Genomic DNA, 16,943 nt, shown 5'->3' on the forward strand with positions numbered 1-16,943 from the left:
AAACACCATACACTTCTCCCGAGTGTCTGTTGGCAATTTACATCCCGCCCATCAGCATAACAAGGCTCCCAGTTCTCCATGGCCTGTCCTGCCTTTCTGGATTTTACACTTTTTTCAGATGGCCCTTTTGTCCGGGGGGAAGTGAGACTTCATTGTAGTGCAGATTTCCTTTGCAAGTTTGCTTGGTTGGCCAAAAAGGGCGTATGCGTTTTTCCCTGAATATATTCAGGGAAAAACGCATACACCCTTTTTGGCCAAGTGCATCATTGTGGACGTTCTGCCTCTTTTCCTATGCTTTCAATGCAATTCCAGTCTACCTCCTGAAATCGCTTTCCTGCAATTCTGCCCCGCTTTCAAGTCCTCTTGGCAGCCTTACTTCAGTATATTTTTGGACGATAGCTGTCATTTATATCTCTGCAAGTTTGTGAATTACAGTGCCCCTGAGCTCCTTTCTTCAACTCGCTTTCTTTTGAGCTGGCCGCAACACCACAGGATGGCTTCAGGCCCTAATCTGGTTCCGGCACGGCACGCTGAGCCTTTGGTTATTTCCTCTTCCTGGTGGGAAATGAGAGTTAAATTTGCCCGTCCAGACACCTCCAGCTAGTCTCTCATTGGTTCTCGCTATTCCTGTTCATCCTCCGCAGAAATTGCAAACTGGGCCAAACAGGAGGTTAAAGGCGCTGACTCTCCAAGTGGGGAGACTGTTAGTAAAGCGTCTGGAATGTTGCACCCGAGTACCAGGGGAGGAAAACTGAGACATATTTGAACACGTCTCCCGTTCACATGGTTGATCATACTTGGGTTCCACATGCATGTTTTAGCTGAAGGAAGAATACCTTAAACCTGGAGAGTTGAGACCCGTGTAATGGGTACCATGCAATATGACTTCAAAGGGTCTTCATTTGCTCACCGAACCTCTCCAATCCTATCACTGCTGCGTTTATGCCCCTGTACACATGCTTGATTCTCTTTTGGAGACATAGCAATCCATAGGTTTTACGATACTTACTAGTCAGGTACATTCTTAGGCGTTTAATATGCGGTGTTGAGTCCATTTCCTTGAGCAAGGAGTAGCTCTTGTCTATTCCATATTAGGCTTAAGGAACTTTATCTGTGCTCATTTCAATCTCTGGTTTTATGCAGCACCCCATCTCACCTTTCCCCTTAAGCAAGCATAAGTTGGTTTTCTAAATTTGAGACCCTCTTCTGTTCTGTATTTCAGTTCCTGTGTAGCCAAGTTTACATTCCGTGTATTAGTGATATCTTATGATGTTTCTTTTTCTGTGTGACTTATTTCAGTTAGAATCATCATACCTGAATCCACTCATTGTGCTGCTAAGGGCCTGATGACATAGATTTCATTGCTGAGTGATATTGCTTTGTAAGTAAATACCACAACTTCTTTATCCATTTTTCACTTTCTGTGATGTTGAACTTGTACTGTAAACGAGGTTCTTGTCAACAGAGGCGTCCCAAACTTTGGGGTGGCTGTGTCTTTTTGATTTTAATTTCCCTAAGCTATAGGACCATAAGTGGAAGTGCCCTAGGCTCTGTTGCTTTGTTTTTTAGATGTTTCAGGAAACACCATACACTTCTCCCGAGTGTCTGTTGGCAATTTACATCCCGCCTATCAGCATAACAAGGCTCCCAGTTCTCCATGGCCTGTCCTACCTTTCTGGATTTTATACTTTTTTCAGATGGCCCTTTTGACCAGGGGGAAGTGAGACTTCATTGTAGTGCAGATTTCCTTTGCAAGCTTGCTTGGTTGGCCAAAAAGGGCGTATGCGTTTTTTCCTGAATATATTCAGGAAAAAACGCATACGCCCTTTTTGGCCAAGTGCATCATTGTGGACGTTCTGCCTCTTTTCCTATGCTTTCAATGCAATTCCAGTCTACCTCCTGAAATCAGTTTCCTGCAATTCTGCCCCGCTTTCAAGTCCTCTTGGCAGCCTTACTTCAGTATATTTTTGGACGATAGCTGTCATTTATAACTCTGCAGGTTTGTGAATTACAGTGCCCCTGAGCTCCTTTCTTCAACTCGTTTCTTGTGAGCTGGCCGCAACACCGCAGGATGGCTTCAGGCCCTAATCTGGTTCTGGCACGGCACGCTGAGCCTTTGGTTATTTCCTCTTCCTGGTGGGAAATGAGAGTTAAATTTGCCCGTCCAGACACCTCCAGCTAGTCTCTCATTGGTTCTCGCTATCCCTGTTCATCTTCCGCAGAAATTGCAAACTGGGCCAAACAGGAGGTTAAAGGAACTGACTCTCCAAGTAGGGAGAGTGTTAGTAAAGCGTCTGGAATGTTGCACCCGAGTACCAGGGTACGAAAACTGAGACATATTTGAACACGTCTCCCGATCACATGGTTGATCATACTCTAGGTTCCACATGCATGTTTTAGCTGAAGGAAGAATACCTTAAACCTGGAGAGTTGAAACCCGTGGAATGGGTACCATGCAATATGACTTCAAAGGGTCTTCATTTGCTCACCGAACCTCTCCAATCCTATCAGTACTGCGTTTATTCCCCTGTACACACGCTTGATTCTCTTTTGGAGACATAGCAATCCATAGGTTATAAGATACTTACTAGTCAGGTACATTCTTAGGCGTTTAATATGAGGTGTTGAGTCCATTTCGTTGAGCAAGGAGTAGCTCTTGTCTATTCCATATTTGGCTTAAGGAACTTTATCTGTGCTCATTTCAATCTCTGGTTTTATGCAGCACCCCAACTCACCTTTCCCCTTAAGCAAGCATAAGTTGGTGTTCTAAATTTGAGACCCTGTTCTGTTTTGGAATTCAGTTCCTGTGTAGCCAAGTTTACATTATGTGTATTAGTGATATATTATGATGTTTCTTTTTCTGTGTGACTTATTTCAGTTAGAATCATCGTACCTGAATCCACTCATTATGCTGCTATGGGCCTGATGACATAGATTTCATTGCTGAGTGATACTGCATTGTACGTAAGTACCACAATTTCTTTATCCATTTTTCACTTTCTGTGATATTGAACTTGTACTGTAAACGAGGTTCTTGTAAACAGAGGCGTCCCAAAGTTTCGGGTGGCTGTGTCTTTTTGATTTTAATTTCCCTAAGCTATAGGACCATAAGTGGAAGTGCCCTAGGCTCTGTTGCTTTGTTTTTTAGATGTTTCAGGAAACACCATACACTTCTCCCGAGTGTCTGTTGGCAATTTACATCCCGCCCATCAGCATAACAAGGCTCCCAGTTCTCCATGGCCTGTCCTGCCTTTCTGGATTTTACACTTTTTTCAGATGGCCCTTTTGACCGGGGGGAAGTGAGACTTCATTGTAGTGCAGATTTTCTTTGCAAGCTTGCTTGGTTGGCCAAAAAGGGCGTATGCGTTTTTTCCTGAAGGAAAAAACGCATACGCAATTTTTGGCCAAGTGCATCATTGTGGACGTTCTGCCTCTTTTCCGATGCTTTCAATGCAATTCCAGTCTACCTCCTGAAATCGGTTTCCTGCAATTCTGCCCCGCTTTCAAGTCCTCTTGGCAGCCTTACTTCAGTCTATTTTTGGACGATAGCTGTCATTTATAACTCTGCAGGTTTGTGAATTACAGTGCCCCTGAGCTCCTTTCTTCAATTTGCATTCTTGTGACCTGGCCGCAACACCACAGGATGGCTTCAGGCCCTAATCTGGTTCCGGCACGGCACGCTGAGCCTTTGGTTATTTCCTCTTCCTGGTGGGAAATGAGAGTTAAATTTGCCCGTCCAGACACCGCCAGCTAGTCTCTCATTGGTTCTCCCTATTCCTGTTCATCTTCCGCAGAAATTGCAAACTGGGCCAAACAGGAGGTTAAAGGCGCTGACTCTCCAGGTGGGGAGAGTGTTAGTAAAGCGTCTGGAATGTTGCACCCGAGTACCAGGGGAGAAAAACTGAGACATATTTGAACACGTCTCCCGTTCACACGGTTGATCATACTCTGGGTTCCACATGCATGTTTTAGCTGAAGGAAGAATACCTTAAACCTGGGTAGTTGAAACCCGTGGAATGGGTACCATGCAATATGACTTCAAAGGGTCTTCATTTGCTCACCGATCTTCTCCAATCCTATCACTGCTGCGTTTATGCCCCTGTACACACGCTTGATTCTCTTTTGGAGACATAGCAATCCATAGGTTTTAAGATACTTACTAGTCAGGTACATTCTTAGGCGTTTAATATGGGATGTTGAGTCCATTTCGTTGAGCAAGGAGTAGCTCTTGTCTATTCCATATTTGGCTTAAGGAACTTTATCTGTGCTCATTTCAATCTCTGGTTTTATGCAGCACCCCAACTCACCTTTCCCCTTAAGCAAGCAGAAGTTGGTTTTCTAAATTTGAGACCCTGTTCTGTTTTGGAATTCAGTTCCTGTGTAGCCAAGTTTACATTCCGTGTATTAGTGATATCTTATGATGTTTCTTTTTCTGTGTGACTTATTTCAGTTAGAATCATCGTACCTGAATCCACTCATTATGCTGCTACGAGCCTGATGACATAGATTTCATTGCTGAGTGATACTGCATTGTACGTAAGTACCACAAGTTCTTTATCCGTTTTTCACTTTCTGTGATATTGAACTTGTACGGTAAACGATGTTCTTGTAAACAGAGCTGTCCCAAACTTTGGGGTGGCTGTGTCTTTTTGATTATAATTTCCCTAAGCTATAGGACCATAAGTGGAAGTGCCCTAGGCTCAGTTGCTTTGTTTTTTAGATGTTTCAGGAAACACCATACACTTCTCCCGAGTGTCTGTTGGCAATTTACATCCCGCCCATCAGCATAACAAGGCTCCCAGTTCTCCATGGCCTGTCTTGCCTTTCTGGATTTTATACTTTTTTCAGATGGCCCTTTTGATCGGGGGGAAGTGAGACTTCATTGTAGTGCAGATTTCCTTTGCAAGCTTGCTTGGTTGGCCAAAAAGGGCGTATGCGTTTTTTCCTGAATATATTCAGGAAAAAACGCATACGCCCTTTTTGGCCAAGTGCATCATTGTGGACGTTCTGCCTCTTTTCCTATGCTTTCAATGCAATTCCAGTCTACCTCCTGAAATCGGTTTCCTGCAATTCTGCCCCGCTTTCAAGTCCTCTTGGCAGCCTTACTTCAGTATATTTTTGGACGATAGCTGTCATTTATAACTCTGCAGGTTTGTGAATTACAGTGCCCCTGAGCTCTTTTCTTCAACTCGCTTTCTTTTGAGCTGGCCGCAACACCGCAGGATGGCTTCAGGCCCTAATCTGGTTCCGGCACGGCACGCTGAGCCTTTGGTTATTTCCTCTTCCTGGTGGGAAATGAGAGTTAAATTTGCCCGTCCAGACACCTCCAGCTAGTCTCTCATTGGTTCTCCCTATTCCTGTTCATCTTCCGCAGAAATTGCAAACTGGGCCAAACAGGAGGTTAAAGGCGCTGACTCTCCAAGTGGGGAGAGTGTTAGTAAAGCGTCTGGAATGTTGCACCCGAGTACCAGGGGAGGTAAACTGAGACATATTTAAACACGGCTCCCGTTCACACGGTTGATCATACTCTGGGTTCCACATGCATGTTTTAGCTGAAGGAAGAATACCTTAAACCTGGAGAGTTGAGACCCGTGGAATGGGTACCATGCAATATGACTTCAGAGGTCTTCATTTGCTCACCGAACCTCTCCAATCCTATCACTGCTGCGTTTATGTCCCTGTACACACGCTTGATTCTCTTTTGGAGACATAGCAATCCATAGGTTTTAAGATACTTACTAGTCAGGTACATTCTTAGGCGTTTAATATGGGGTGTTGAGTCCATTTCGTTGAGCAAGGAGTAGCTCTTGTCTATTCCATATTTGGCTTAAGGAACTTTATCTGTGCTCATTTCAATCTCTGGTTTTATGCAGCACCCCAACTCACCTTTCCCCTTAAGCAAGCAGAAGTTGGTTTTCTAAATTTGAGACCCTCTTCTGTTTTGGAATTCAGTTCCTGTGTAGCCAAGTTTACATTCCGTGTATTAGTGATATCTTATGATGTTTCTTTTTCTGTGTGACTTATTTCAGTTAGAATCATCGTACCTGAATCCACTCACTATGCTGCTACGGGCCTGATGACATAGATTTCATTGCTGAGTGATACTTCATTGTACGTAAGTACCACAAGTTCTTTATCCATTTTTCACTTTCTGTGATATTGAACTTGTACGGTAAACGAGGTTCTTGTAAACAGAGGCGTCCCAAACTTTGGGGTGGCTGTGTCTTTTTGATTTTAATTTCCCTAAGCTATAGGACCATAAGTGGAAGTGCCCTAGGCTCTGTTGCTTTGTTTTTTAGATGTTTCAGGAAACACCATACACTTCTCCGGAGTGTCTGTTGGCAATTTACATCCCGCCCATCAGCATAACAAGGCTCCCAGTTCTCCATGGCCTGTCCTGCCTTTCTGGATTTTACACTTTTTTCAGATGGCCCTTTTGATCGGGGGGAAGTGAGACTTCATTGTAGTGCAGATTTCCTTTGCAAGCTTGCTTGGTTGGCCAAAAAGGGCGTATGCGTTTTTTCCTGAATATATTCAGGAAAAAACGCATACGCCCTTTTTGGCCAAGTGCATCATTGTGGACGTTCTGCCTCTTTTCCTATGCTTTCAATGCAATTCCAGTCTACCTCCTGAAATCGGTTTCCTGCAATTCTGCCCCACTTTCAAGTCCTCTTGGCAGCCTTACTTCAGTATATTTTTGGACGATAGCTGTCATTTATAACTCTGCAGGTTTGTGAATTACAGTGCCCCTGAGCTCTTTTCTTCAACTCGCTTTCTTTTGAGCTGGCCGCAACACCGCAGGATGGCTTCAGGCCCTAATCTGGTTCCGGCACGGCACGCTGAGCCTTTGGTTATTTCCTCTTCCTGGTGGGAAATGAGAGTTAAATTTGCCCGTCCAGACACCTCCAGCTAGTCTCTCATTGGTTCTCCCTATTCCTGTTCATCTTCCGCAGAAATTGCAAACTGGGCCAAACAGGAGGTTAAAGGCGCTGACTCTCCAAGTGGGGAGAGTGTTAGTAAAGCGTCTGGAATGTTGCACCCGAGTACCAGGGGAGGTAAACTGAGACATATTTAAACACGGCTCCCGTTCACACGGTTGATCATACTCTGGGTTCCACATGCATGTTTTAGCTGAAGGAAGAATACCTTAAACCTGGAGAGTTGAGACCCGTGGAATGGGTACCATGCAATATGACTTCAGAGGTCTTCATTTGCTCACCGAACCTCTCCAATCCTATCACTGCTGCGTTTATGTCCCTGTACACACGCTTGATTCTCTTTTGGAGACATAGCAATCCATAGGTTTTAAGATACTTACTAGTCAGGTACATTCTTAGGCGTTTAATATGCGGTGTTGAGTCCATTTCGTTGAGCAAGGAGTAGCTCTTGTCTATTCCATATTTGGCTTAAGGAACTTTATCTGTGCTCATTTCAATCTCTGGTTTTATGCAGCACCCCATCTCACCTTTACCCTTAAGCAAGCATAAGTTGGTTTTCTAAATTTGAGACCCTGTTCTGTTTTGGAATTCAGTTCCTGTGTAGCCAAGTTTACATTCCGTGTATTACTGATATCTTATGATGTTTCTTTTTCTGTGTGACTTATTTCAGTTAGAATCATCATACCTGAATCCACTCATTGTGCTGCTAAGGGCCTGATGACATAGATTTCATTGCTGAGTGATATTGCTTTGTAAGTAAATACCACAACTTCTTTATCCATTTTTCACTTTCTGGGATGTTGAACTTCTACTGTAAACGAGGTTCTTGTAAACAGAGCCGTTCCAAACTTTGGGGTGGCTGTGTCTTTTGGATTTTAATTTCCCTAAGCTATAGGACCATAAGTGGAAGTGCCCTAGGCTCTGTTGCTTTGTTTTTTAGATGTTTCAGGAAACACCATACACTTCTCCCGAATGTCTGTTGGCAATTTACATCCCGCCCATCAGCATAACAAGGCTCCCAGTTCTCCATGGCCTGTCCTGCCTTTCTGGATTTTACACTTTTTTCAGATGGCCCTTTTGACCGGGGGGAAGTGAGACTTCATTGTAGTGCAGATTTCCTTTGCAAGCTTGCTTGGTTGGCCAAAAAGGGCGTATGCGTTTTTTCCTGAATATATTCAGGAAAAAACGCATACGCCCTTTTTGGCCAAGTGCATCATTGTGGACGTTCTGCCTCTTTTCCTATGCTTTCAATGCAATTCCAGTCTACCTCCTGAAATCGGTTTCCTGCAATTCTGCCCCACTTTCAAGTCCTCTTGGCAGCCTTACTTCAGTATATTTTTGGACGATAGCTGTCATTTATAACTCTGCAGGTTTGTGAATTACAGTGCCCCTTAGCTCCTTTCTTCAACTCGCTTTCTTGTGAGCTGGCCGCAACACCGCAGGATGGCTTCAGGCCCTAATCTGGTTCCGGCATGGCATGCTGAGTCTTTGGTTATTTCCTGTTCCTGGTGGGAAATGAGAGTTAAATTTGCCCGTCCAGACACCTCCAGCTAGTCTCTCATTGGTCTCCCTATTCCTGTTCATCTTCCACAGAAATTGCAAACTGGGCCAAACAGGAGGTTAAAGGCGCTGACTCTCCAAGGGGTAGAGTGTTAGTAAAGCGTCTGGAATGTTGCACCCGAGTACCAGGGGAGGAAAACTGAAACATATTTGAACACGTCTCCCGTTCCCATGGTTCATCGTACTCTGGGTTCCACATGCATGTTTTAGCTGAAGGAAGAATACCTTAAACCTGGAGAGTTGAGACCCGTGGAATGGGTACCATGCAATATGACTTCAAAGGTCTTCATTTGCTCACCGAACCTCTCCAATCCTATCACTGCTGCGTTTATGTCCCTGTACACACGCTTGATTCTCTTTTGGAGACATAGCAATCCATAGGTTTTAAGATACTTACTAGTCAGGTACATTCTTAGGCGTTTTAATATGGGGTGTTGAGTCCATTTCGTTGAGCAAGGAATAGCTCTTGTCTATTCCATATTTGGCTTAAGGAACTTTATCTGTGCTCATTTCAATCTCTGGTTTTATGCAGCACCCCAACTCACCTTTCCCCTTAAGCAAGCATAAGTTGGTTTTCTAAATTTGAGACCCAGTTCTGTTTTGGAATTCAGTTCCTGTGTAGCCAAGTTTACATTCCGTGTATTAGTGATATCTTATGATGTTTCTTTTTCTGTGTGACTTATTTCAGTTAGAATCATCGTACCTGAATCCACTCACTATGCTGCTACGGGCCTGATGACATAGATTTCATTGCTGAGTGATACTTCATTGTACGTAAGTACCACAAGTTCTTTATCCATTTTTTACTTTCTGTGATATTGAACTTGTACGGTAAACGAGGTTCTTGTAAACAGAGGCGTCCCAAACTTTGGGGTGGCTGTGTCTTTTTGATTTTAATTTCCCTAAGCTATAGGACCATAAGTGGAAGTGCCCTAGGCTCTGTTGCTTTGTTTTTTAGATGTTTCAGGAAACACCATACACTTCTCCCGAGTGTCTGTTGGCAATTTACATCCCGCCCATCAGCATAACAAGGCTCCCAGTTCTCCATGGCCTGTAATGCCTTTCTGGATTTTACACTTTTTTCAGATGGCCCTTTTGATCGGGGGAAGTGAGACTTCATTGTAGTGCAGATTTCCTTTGCAAGCTTGCTTGGTTGGCCAAAAAGGGCGTATGCGTTTTTTCCTGAATATATTCAGGAAAAAACGCATACGCCCTTTTTGGCCAAGTGCATCATTGTGGACGTTCTGCCTCTTTTCCTATGCTTTCAATGCAATTCCAGTCTACCTCCTGAAATCGGTTTCCTGCAATTCTGCCCCGCTTTCAAGTCCTCTTGGCAGCCTTACTTCAGTATATTTTTGGACGATAGCTGTCATTTATAACTCTGCAGGTTTGTGAATTACAGTGCCCCTGAGCTCTTTTCTTCAACTCGCTTTCTTTTGAGCTGGCCGCAACACCGCAGGATGGCTTCAGGCCCTAATCTGGTTCTGGCACGGCACGCTGAGCCTTTGGATATTTCCTCTTCCTGGTCGGAAATGAGAGTTAAATTTGCCCGTCCAGACACCTCCAGCTAGTCTCTCATTGGTTCTCGCTATCCCTGTTCATCTTCCGCAGAAATTGCAAACTGGGCCAAACAGGAGGTTAAAGGGACTGACTCTCCAAGTAGGGAGAGTGTTAGTAAAGCGTCTGGAATGTTGCACCCGAGTACCAGGGTACGAAAACTGAGACATATTTGAACACGTCTCCCGATCACATGGTTGATCATACTCTAGGTTCCACATGCATGTTTTAGCTGAAGGAAGAATACCTTAAACCTGGAGAGTTGAAACCCGTGGAATGGGTACCATGCAATATGACTTCAAAGGGTCTTCATTTGCTCACCGAACCTCTCCAATCCTATCAGTACTGCGTTTATTCCCCTGTACACACGCTTGATTCTCTTTTGGAGACATAGCAATCCATAGGTTATAAGATACTTACTAGTCAGGTACATTCTTAGGCGTTTAATATGAGGTGTTGAGTCCATTTCGTTGAGCAAGGAGTAGCTCTTGTCTATTCCATATTTGGCTTAAGGAACTTTATCTGTGCTCATTTCAATCTCTGGTTTTATGCAGCACCCCAACTCACCTTTCCCCTTAAGCAAGCATAAGTTGGTGTTCTAAATTTGAGACCCTGTTCTGTTTTGGAATTCAGTTCCTGTGTAGCCAAGTTTACATTATGTGTATTAGTGATATATTATGATGTTTCTTTTTCTGTGTGACTTATTTCAGTTAGAATCATCGTACCTGAATCCACTCATTATGCTGCTATGGGCCTGATGACATAGATTTCATTGCTGAGTGATACTGCATTGTACGTAAGTACCACAATTTCTTTATCCATTTTTCACTTTCTGTGATATTGAACTTGTACTGTAAACGAGGTTCTTGTAAACAGAGGCGTCCCAAAGTTTCGGGTGGCTGTGTCTTTTTGATTTTAATTTCCCTAAGCTATAGGACCATAAGTGGAAGTGCCCTAGGCTCTGTTGCTTTGTTTTTTAGATGTTTCAGGAAACACCATACACTTCTCCCGAGTGTCTGTTGGCAATTTACATCCCGCCCATCAGCATAACAAGGCTCCCAGTTCTCCATGGCCTGTCCTGCCTTTCTGGATTTTACACTTTTTTCAGATGGCCCTTTTGACCGGGGGGAAGTGAGACTTCATTGTAGTGCAGATTTTCTTTGCAAGCTTGCTTGGTTGGCCAAAAAGGGCGTATGCGTTTTTTCCTGAAGGAAAAAACGCATACGCAATTTTTGGCCAAGTGCATCATTGTGGACGTTCTGCCTCTTTTCCGATGCTTTCAATGCAATTCCAGTCTACCTCCTGAAATCGGTTTCCTGCAATTCTGCCCCGCTTTCAAGTCCTCTTGGCAGCCTTACTTCAGTATATTTTTGGACGATAGCTGTCATTTATAACTCTGCAGGTTTGTGAATTACAGTGCCCCTGAGCTCCTTTCTTCAATTTGCATTCTTGTGACCTGGCCGCAACACCACAGGATGGCTTCAGGCCCTAATCTGGTACTGGCACGGCACGCTGAGCCTTTGGTTATTTCCTCTTCCTGGTGGGAAATGAGAGTTAAATTTGCCCGTCCAGACACCGCCAGCTAGTCTCTCATTGGTTCTCCCTATTCCTGTTCATCTTCCGCAGAAATTGCAAATTGGGCCAAACAGGACGTTAAAGGCGCTGACTCTCCAGGTGGGGAGAGTGTTAGTAAAGCGTCTGGAATGTTGCACCCGAGTACCAGGGGAGGAAAACTGAGACATATTTGAACACGTCTCCTGTTCACACGGTTGATCATACTCTGGGTTCCACATGCATGTTTTAGCTGAAGGAAGAATTCCTTAAACCTTGAGAGTTGAGACCCGTGGAATGGGTACCATGCAATATGACTTCAAAGGGTCTTCATTTGCTCACCGAACCTCTCCAATCCTATCACTGCTGCGTTTATGCCCCTGTACACACGCTTGATTCTCTTTTGGAGACATAGCAATCCATAGGTTTTAAGATACTTACTAGTCAGGTACATTCTTAGGCGTTTAATATGGGGTGTTGAGTCCATTTCGTTGAGCAAGGAGTAGCTCTTGTCTATTCCATATTTGGCTTAAGGAAATTTATCTGTGCTCATTTCAATCTCTGGTTTTATGCAGCACCCCAACTCACCTTTCCCCTTAAGCAAGCATAAGTTGGTTTTCTAAATTTGAGACCCTGTTCTGTTCTGTAATTCAGTTCCTGTGTAGCCAAGTTTACATTCCGTGTATTACTGATATCTTATGATGTTTCTTTTTCTGTGTGACTTATTTCAGTTAGAATCATCGTACCTGAATCCACTCATTATGCTGCTACGGGCCTGATGACATAGATTTCATTGCTGAGTGATACTGCATTGTACGTAAGTACCACAAGTTCTTTATCCATTTTTCACTTTCTGTGATATTGAACTTGTACTGTAAACGAGGCTCTTGTAAACAGAGGCGTCCCAAACTTTGGGGTGGCTGTGTCTTTTTGATTTTAGTTTCCCTAAGCTATAGGACCATAAGTGGAAGTGCCCTAGGCTCTGTTGCTTTGTTTTTTAGATGTTTCAGGAAACACCATACACTTCTCCCGAGTGTCTGTTGGCAATTTACATCCCGCCCATCAGCATAACAAGGCTCCCAGTTCTCCATGGCCTCTCCTGCTTTTCTGGATTTTACACTTTTTTCAGATGGCCCTTTTGACCGGGGGGAAGTGAGACTTCATTGTAGTGCAGATTTCCTTTGCAAGCTTGCTTGGTTGGCCAAAAAGTGCGTATGCGTTTTTTCCTGAATATATTCAGGAAAAAACGCATACACTCTTTTTGGCCAAGTGCATCATTGTGGACGTTCTGCCTCTTTTCCTATGCTTTCAATGCAATTCCAGTCTACCTCCTGAAATCGGTTTCCTGCAATTCTGCCCTGCTTTCAAGTCCTCTTGGGAGCCTTACTTCAGTCTATTTTTGGACGATAGCTGTCATTTATAACTCTGCAGGTTTGTGAATTACAGTTCCCCTGAGCTCCTTTCTTCAACTCGCTTTCTTTTGAGCTGGCCGCAACACCGCAGGATGGCTTCAGGCCCTAATCTGGTTCCGGCACGGCACGCTGAGCCTTTGGTTAATTGTTCTTCCTGGTGGGAAATGAGAGTTAAATTTGCCCGTCCAGACACCTCCAGCTAGTCTCTCATTGGTTCTCGCTATTCCTGTTCATCTTCCGCAGAAATTGCAAACTGGGCCAAACAGGAGGTTAAAGGCGCTGACTCTCCAAGTGGGGAGAGTGTTAGTAAAGCGTCTGGAATGTTGCACCCGAGTACCAGGGGAGGAAAACTGAGACATATTTGAACACGTCTCCCGATCACATGGTTGATCATACTCTAGGTTCCACATGCATGTTTTAGCTGAAGGAAGAATACCTTAAACCTGGAGTGTTGAGACCCGTGGAATGGGTATCATGCAATATGACTTCAAAGGGTCTTCATTTGCTCACCGAACCTCTCCAATCCTATCACTGCTGCGTTTATGCCCCTGTACACACGCTTGATTCTCTTTTGGAGACATAGCAATCCATAGGTTTTAAGATAGTTACTAGTCAGGTACATTCTTAGGCGTTTAATATGGGGTGTTGAGTCCATTTCGTTGAGCAAGGAGTAGCTCTTGTCTATTCCATATTTGGCTTAAGGAACTTTATCTGTGCTCATTTCAATCTCTGGTTTTATGCAGCACCCCAACTCACCTTTACCCTTAAGCAAGCATAAGTTGGTTTTCTAAATTTAAGACCCTGTTCTGTTTTGGAATTCAGTTCCTGTGTAGCCAAGTTTACATTCCGTGTATTACTGATATCTTATGATGTTTCTTTTTCTGTGTGACTTATTTCAGTTAGAATCATCGTACCTGAATCCACTCATTATGCTGCTACGGGCCTGATGACATAGATTTCATTGCTGAGTGATATTGCTTTGTAAGCAAATACCACAAGTTCTTTATCCATTTTTCACTTTCTGCGATGTTGAACTTGTACTGTAAACGAGGTTCTTGTAAACAGCGGCGTCCCAAGCTTTGGGGACGCTGTGTCTTTTTGATTTTAATTTCCCTAAGCTATAGGACCATAAGTGGAAGTGCCATAGGCTCTGTTGCTTTGTTTTTTAGATGTTTCAGGAAACACCATACACTTCTCCCGAGTGGTTGTTGGCAATTTACATCCCGCCCATCAGCATAACAAGGCTCCCAGTTCTCCATGGCCTGTCCTGCCTTTCTGGATTTTACACTTTTTTCAGATGGCCCTTTTGACCAGGGGGAAGTGAGACTTCATTGTAGTGCAGATTTCCTTTGCAAGCTTGCTTGGTTGGCCAAAAAGGGCGTATGCGTTTTTCCCTGAATATATTCAGGAAAAAACGCATACGCCCTTTTTGGCCAAGTGCATCATTGTGGACGCTCTGCCTCTTTTCCTATGCTTTCAATGCAATTCCAGTCTACCTCCTGAAATCGGTTTCCTGCAATTCTGCCCCGCTTTCAAGTCCTCTTGGCAGCCTTACTTCAGTATATTTTTGGACGATAGCTGTCATTTATAACTCTGCAGGTTTGTGAATTACAGTGCCCCTGAGCTCCTTTCTTCCACTCGCTTTCTTGTGAGCTGGCCGCAACACCGCAGGATGGCTTCAGGCCCTAATCTGGTTCCGGCACGGCACGCTGAGCCTTTGGATATTTCCTCTTCCTGGTGGGAAATGAGAGTTAAATTTGCCCGTCCAGACACCTCCAGCTAGTCTCTCATTGGTTCTCCCTATTCCTGTTCATCTTCCGCAGAAATTGCAAACTGGGCCAAACAGGAGGTTAAAGGCGCTGACTTTCCAAGTGGGAGAGTGTTAGTAAAGCGTCTGGAATGTTGCACCCGAGTACAAGGGGAGGAAAACTGAGACATATTTGAACACGTCTCCCGTTCACACGGTTGATCATACTCTGGGTTCCACATGCATGTTTTAGCTGAAGGAAGAATACCTTAAACCTGGAGAGTTGAGACCCGTGTAATGGGTACCATGCAATATGACTTCAAAGGGTCTTCATTTGCTCACCGAACCTCTCCAATCCTATCACTGCTGCGTTTATGCCCGTGTACACACGCTTGATTCTCTTTTGGAGACATAGCAATCCATAGGTTTTAAGATACTTACTAGTCAGGTACATTCTTAGGCGTTTAATATGGGGTGTTGAGTCCATTTCGTTGAGCAAGGAGTAGCTCTTGTCTATTCCATATTTGGCTTAAGGAACTTTATCTGTGCTCATTTCAATCTCTGGTTTTATGCAGCACCCCAACTCACCTTTCCCCTTAAGCAAGCATAAGTTGGTTTTCTAAATTTGAGACCCAGTTCTGTTCTCTAATTCAGTTCCTGTGTAGCCAAGTTTACATTCCGTGTATTAGTTATGTCTTATGATGTTTCTTTTTCTGTGTGACTTATTTCAGTTAGAATCATCATACCTGAATCCACTCATTATGCTGCTACGGGCCTGATGACATAGATTTCATTGCTGAGTGATACTGCATTGTACGTAAGTACCACAAGTTCTTTATCCATTTTTCACTTTCTGTGATATTGAACTTGTACAGTAAACGAGGTTCTTGTAAACGGAGGCGTCCCAAACTTTGGGGTGGCTGTGTCTTTTTGATTTTAATTTCCCTAAGCTCTAGGACCATAAGTGGAAGTGCCCTAGGCTCTGTTGCTTTGTTTTTTAGATGTTTCAAAAACACCATACACTTCTCCCGAGTGTCTGTTGGCAATTTACATCCCGCCCATCAGCATAACAAGGCTCCCAGTTCTCCATGGCCTGTCCTGCCTTTCTGGATTTTACACTTTTTTCAGATGGCCCTTTTGACCGGGGAGCAGTGAGACTTCACTGTACTGCAGATTTCCTTTGCAAGCTTGCTTGGTTGGCCAAAAAGGGCGTATGCGTTTTTTCCTGAATATATTCAGGAAAAAACGCATACGCCCTTTTTGGCCAAGTGCATCATTGTGGACGTTCTGCCTCTTTTCCTATGCTTTCAATGCAATTCCAGTCTACCTCCTGAAATCAGTTTCCTGCAATTCTGCCCCGCTTTCAAGTCCTCTTGGCAGCCTTACTTCAGTCTATTTTTGGACGATAGCTGTCATTTATAACTCTGCAGGTTTGTGAATTACAGTGCCCCTGAGCTCCTTTCTTCAACTCGCTTTCTTTTGAGCTGGCCGCAACACCGCAGGATGGCTTCAAGCCCTAATCTGGTTCTGGCACGGCACGCTGAGCGTTTGGTTAATTGCTCTTACTGGTGGGAAATGAGAGTTAAATTTGCCCGTCCAGACACCTCCAGCTAGCCTCTCATTGGTTCTCGCTATTCCTGTTCATCTTCCGCAGAAATTGCAAACTGGGCCAAACAGGAGGTTAAAGGCGCTGATTTTCCAAGTGGGGAGAGTGTTAGTAAAGCGTCTGGAATGTTGCACCCGAGTACAAGGGGAGGAAAACTGAGACATATTTGAACACGTCTCACGTTCACACGGTTGATCATACTCTGGGTTCCACATGCATGTTTTAGCTGAAGGAAGAATACCTTAAACCTGGAGAGTTGAGACCCGTGGAATGGGTACCATGCAATATGACTTCAAAGGGTCTTCATTTGCTCACCGAACCTCTCCAATCCTATCACTGCTGCGTTTATGCCCCTGTACACACGCTGGATTCTCTTTTGGAGACATAGCAATCCATAGGTTTTAAGATACTTACTAGTCAGGTACATTCTTAGGCGTTTAATATGGCGTGTTGAGTCCATTTCGTTGAGCAATGAGTAGCTCTTGTCTATTCCATATTTGGCTTAAGGAACTTTATCTGTGCTCATTTCAATCTCTGGTTTTATGCAGCACACCAACTCACCTTTCCCCTTA

At 44.0% G+C, this 16,943-nt stretch overlaps 1 long non-coding RNA gene across 47 annotated transcripts in view; it reads left to right on the forward strand.

The window, feature by feature from the left end:
- LOC307181137 overlaps positions 1-16,943 on the forward strand; it is a 3,028,377-nt gene that overhangs the window by 153,375 nt on the left and 2,858,059 nt on the right. For 45 of the 47 annotated variants that reach the window (XR_013825946.1, XR_013825971.1, XR_013825972.1 and 42 more), the window contains exon 2: positions 4,451-4,536. The exons of 1 other annotated variant lie outside the window; for it this stretch is intronic. This is a non-coding gene — a long non-coding RNA (uncharacterized lncRNA). Of the gene's footprint in view, positions 1-4,450; positions 4,537-9,228; positions 9,273-16,943 lie in introns of those variants that run through there. One more of the 47 variants, XR_013825967.1, reaches the window with a different exon arrangement.

Source organism: Stenella coeruleoalba (genome assembly GCF_951394435.1).
Source record: "Stenella coeruleoalba genome assembly, contig: scaffold_39, whole genome shotgun sequence".
Taxonomy (NCBI): Eukaryota; Metazoa; Chordata; class Mammalia; order Artiodactyla; family Delphinidae; genus Stenella; species Stenella coeruleoalba.